Here is a 5,257-nt window from a genome sequence, read left to right on the forward strand (position 1 = left end):
TGTCTCCAGCCTTCTTGGAAAGCTAGCACTACAATCGTTCCACCAATGTAGAGAAGGCCGAGAGACTTTCCAAAGATCTCAAGGCTAGTAAGTGGCAGAGCAAAGTCACCCACGTTATCTCAGAGTGTTTGTCATTGTAACCTGCTCTGTTGCCTTTGGAAGCCTGCCTGCCTGCCTGCCCAGGTGCTTCCTGCCTGACCACGCCAGCCTCTTACTTCCTCCCTTCTCACTCATTCTGTAAGGATCCCAGGATGACACGATCCTCTCTGCTCTTCTAATGGATTATTATTATTATTATTATTATTATTATTAGAAAGGTAGAGTCACAGCCAGAGAGAGAGAGAGAGAGAAAGACAAAAAGACAATGAGTTCTTCCATCCACTGATTCACTGCCCAAATGGCTGCAATGGCCAGAGCTATGCTGATGCAAAGTCAGGAGCCAGGAGCTTCTTCCAGGTCTCCCATATGAAGACCCAAGCACTTGGGCCATCTTCCACTGCTTTTCCAGGCCATAGCAAAGAGCTGGATCAGAAGAGGAACAGTGTCTTGCTGGCGCTGCAAGTGGAGGCTTAGCCCATTATGCCACAGCGCAGGCCCCCTTCTCTGCGATTTGAGTGAACTCTTGCCTCTGGTCTTTGCTGCACATGCTGGTCCTGCTTCCGGAACACCCTTCTCCCCAGCCTTCTTTACTTGAACAACTCTTACTTCCTGTTTAGGTCTCAGCTTGGACCACATGCCCTGTGGCAAGTGTTTGCTGAGCCAGGGCCCCTACCCTGTGCTGCTGTGGCACACGCTCACTTCCCCCGCTGTAGGGACCCTCACTCTGCACTCTGCCTGCTTACTCGTCTGCTGGCACGAGGACTGTGTGGATGCTGCTCCTGCTGCATCCTGGGGGTCTGCACAGTGTTCTGCACACAAATGTTGTACATCTGCTTGTTGGAGGAGGAAGGAATGAAGGACTACTCAACACTGCCCCCGTCGCTGTTGGTCCACCCTGCCTTATAGCCTCATGATGCTCTCCATCCCTTGTTCTGTGTACATTAGCCCTGTAGTTATCGAATCCTTGGGAGGCCCAGGGGAGGGACCAGCACAGCAGCAAGAGTGGCCTGCAGGGTGCTCAGGGCAGCAGGTGTGACCAACTTGTACAGAAGTATTTCAATATTTTTACAACCAACAACATCAACTCGGGTGTCCTAGCTATCAGCATTGTTTAATCTCCCAACGACTACCCTGAAGTGACCAGCAGCCATGGTTACTGGCAAGGTGATGTGGAACTGCAGTGGAATCAGCAACTGGGCACACAGGTTTTCTCCTGGTTGCCTAAGACAGCATCATTGGTGGGTGTCAGCAGATCAGCTGCGATGGAGATGAGGTGGAAATAAGTCCTGGCCACACTTCCCTGTGTCCGGGGATTCGAGAAGTACTCAAGGCTGCCAGAAAACAAGAACTGGGACTAACTCAGTTCCTGCCTCAAACAGTAGTTAAGTGCGTGTGCATTTGGTGTCTGGGTATGCCTGCGTGGATGTGTGGGATATGAATTTATGTGTGGTGTTGAGGGCTATGTGTGGTGCATGTGTATCTCTGCTCTATGCTATGGTTATGGTGTGTAGGTGTGGTTGTTTATGTGTGTTTATTTGTGCTATATGTCATGGTAATGGTGTATAGGTGTGGTACTGTGTGAGTATGGGTGAGCTGTATGCAATGGCTATGGTGTGTGTAAGTGTGGTTGTGTATGTGTATATATATGTGTGTGTGAGCTGTATACCATGGATATGGTTGTATAAGTGTGGTTGTGTGTGTATATGTGTGTGTGTGAGCTGGATACCATGGCTATGGTGTGTGTAGGTGTGGTTGTGTGAGTGTGTATATGTGTGTGTGCTATATGCCATGGATATGGTGTGTGTAAGTGTAGTTGTGTGTGTGTATATATGTGTGTGTGTGCTGCATGCCATGGATATGTTATGTGCAGGTGTGGTTGTGTGAGTGTGTATATGTGTGTGAGCTGTATGCCATGGCTATGGTGTGTGTAGGTGTGGTCGTGTGAGTGTGTATGTGTGTGAGCTGTATGCCATGGCTATGGTGTGTGTAGGTGTGGTCGTGTGTGTGTGTGAGCTGTATGCCATGGCTATGGTGTGTGTAGGTGTGGTTGTATGTGTGTGTGTGAACTGTATGCCATGGCTATGGTGTGTGTAGGTGTGGTTGTGTGTGTGTGTGTGAACTGTATGCCATGGCTATGGTGTGTGTAGGTGTGGTCGTGTGTGTGTGTGAGCTGTATGCCATGGCTATGGTGTGTGTAGGTGTGGTTGTGTGTGTGTGTGCTGTATGCCACGGCTATGGTATAAGTGTGTATGCACACACACACTGAAGATGCTGAAGCAAGTGCTCTGGGTGAGACTGAGAAGATGGAAAGATAAGAATGAGGTGGCAGGGGGACCTCCTTTAGCCAAGCCCTTGCAGTGCACTGAATCTGAACACCCAGCAGTTAACAGGAGCCCGTCGGGGCCCACCAGCCACTGGCAGGACGAAGACTTGGAGGAAGAAGAGCACCCAGCAGAGTCCCACCTGACTGGGAGTGCTTCCTGCCTCTGCAGGGTGGGCAGAAGGCAGCACGTCCTAAAGACAGCAAGGTGGGGAGAAAGGGCCTGCCAGCTTCCTCTGCAGCTCGTTCACCGGTTTCAATTTGCCCTTTGCCTTTGATTCAGCTCTGTGCAAGAGAGTTTGCACAGTTGGGCACGTGGGAAAAAAAACTCGAGGCATGACTCAGTCCCAGGCCACATCAAACAAAGCAAGGCCTTCAGCACCGGGGAGACTTTTGCCATTCTTGGCAGAGACAGCAGCACAAGGATTATAAAGGATTTGGGTCAGCGAGTGTCATAATGAACATCCTGTTCTGGGAGCCCCGAGGCGTGGGATGAATCGGAGGACAGGTGACCAGTGTCTTGTCCAAGGCCACATCAATGCTCTCTCTTGTTGTTGAGTATCAGCAGGACTCCGGATGGATTTACTGGTCAATGCAGGTTATGGGAAAGGCAAAAACTTCCTCTCCCTGAGTCCAGGGCTCCTCTACCTCCCAGCTGCAGGAGACCCATGATCTCCAGCTTCCTGTGTCATGTTTCACCTGGTGCTGGAGAGGTTCTCTAACTGATAAGCCACCAGTTCTCCAGAATCTGAGTCTAGGGGCTTGGACAAGCCCTACTCCTCAGCAGAGAAGCGTCAAGGGACTTCCACATAAAATCCATCCGCAGTGATATTTTGGGTTTATTGAACGGGGCCTGATATGCATGTGCAAAATTGTATTATGGACCTAACTGGACAAGCCTTATACTCCATTTTCAGAAAATCTCTTCACAAATGATTCCCTGATGATACACAGCAAAAATGTCACCAGCTGGCTGCTGCCACAGGCTACAGGCCACCTCTTCAGCTCTGAGGTCACCGCGCCTACATGCACATTCTAGACACGGGTCTTTTAAGTTTGCTCTTAGAACATTTAAGCAAGTAGCCTGACTTGTAAAAAATATTCTTATTAAGGCCGGCGCCGCGGCTCACTGGGCTAATCCTCCGCCTGCAGCGCTGGCACACCAGGTTCTTGTCCCAGTCGGGGCGCCAGATTCTGTCCCGGTTGCCCCTCTTCCAGTCCAGCTCTCTGCTGTGGCCCGGGAGTGCAGTGGAAGATGACCCCGGTCCTTGGGCCTGCACCTGGCTCCTGGCTTCGGATCAGCGCAGCGCGCGCCGACTGCAGCAGCCATTGGGGGGTGAACCAACAGAAAAAGAAGACCTTTCTCTCTGTCTCTCTCTCACTGTCCACTCTCAAAAAAAATATTTTCATTGAGATATAACTTAACCACGTGGAAATGTTCAGATCCAGCCTCTAGATTGAGGAGTTTGAGCAAATGTATCCACTGGGTAACTTCCATTCTGATCGAGACAACGTTTCCATCTCCTAGAAAGTTCCCTCTTGCCCTTTTCCAATCAATCCCAACTGATCTGATGTCTATCACCATTGACTGTTTGTCTTTTCTTGAGGGTCATATAAACAGACTCACACCCAGAATGACAGATGGTCTTTTGTGGCAGCTTCCTTCATTCAGCATCATGTCTGTGAGATTTACCTATGCGGTCGTAGATACTGGCACTTCCTTCCTTGTTGTGGAATACCCATTGTATGCATATTTCACGCTTTGTTTATCCATTCATCTGTTGATGGAATTTGTTTTTTTTTTCCAGTTTCTGGCAGTAAGAATAAAGCTACTATGAATATTTATGAACAAGTCTTTGTGGAGAGCAGACATTAAGTTTGCATTTGTCTAGGGTAATAATACCTAGCAGTGGAATTGCTGGTCGTAAGATAAGTGTATGTTTAACTTTATAAGAAACTTGTGGCTTGGGTTTTCTTTCTTTTTATTTTTTTTAAGATTTTATTTATTTACTTGAGAGGTAGAGTTACAGAGAGAAGGAGAAATAGAGAGAAAGGTCTTCTATCCATTGTTTTACTCCCCAAATGGCCGCAACGGTTGGAGCTGGGCTGACTCAAAGCCAGGAGCCAGGAGCTTCTTCAAGGTGCAGGGACCCAAGGACTTGGGCCATCTTCTACTGCTTTCCCAGGCCATAGCAGAGAGCTGGATCAAAAGAGGAGCAGCTAGGACTCGAACTGGTACCCACATGGGAGAGGATGGCTACAATTACCCAATTCTTAAGTAAATGGTGCTGAGTTTGGGCTATGCAAGAAAGTGCTTATTCTCATTCCTGATGGAAATGGACTAACCTGAGTGGCAATATTGTGATACCTTGAAGATTATTTGTGCCCAAACACTGACAGAACCTTTAGGAAATTTGTCTTAAGCTCAACCCATTACGCTTCAGCGAAGTGATTTATGGAGAATGTAAACTTTGGAAAAGTTACCCTTTGAAACTCTAATCTGAGTTCTGGATTGTCACTGCTGTAGACTCAGTCCTACCGCCGGGAAAGATGAACAGGATTTTCTGTGATCTGTCTGGGCCTTCACTCTCCAGTAGATGCACCATTGAACCTTACTGTAATACAGCGCGGCAGGAGAGCGCTTTGGTGTTTCAGGGGATCGAATGAGGAACAGGAGGTCTGAGTTTAGCTGGACTGCTGGGAACTGGAGCAAGGGAAAATGCCTGCTGGTCCCACCTGAGCGATTCCTGAACCCCTCGAAGGCCCTGTTGTTCTTGGCACAAACTCAGAGAAAAGGTTGTGGGTTGGCTGGATGGTCTGGAGCTAGGAACTGTGGCC

Source organism: Oryctolagus cuniculus, chromosome 2 (assembly GCF_051225735.1).
Source record: "Oryctolagus cuniculus isolate XC-2025 breed Fujian yellow rabbit chromosome 2, ASM5122573v1, whole genome shotgun sequence".
NCBI lineage: Eukaryota > Metazoa > Chordata > Mammalia > Lagomorpha > Leporidae > Oryctolagus > Oryctolagus cuniculus.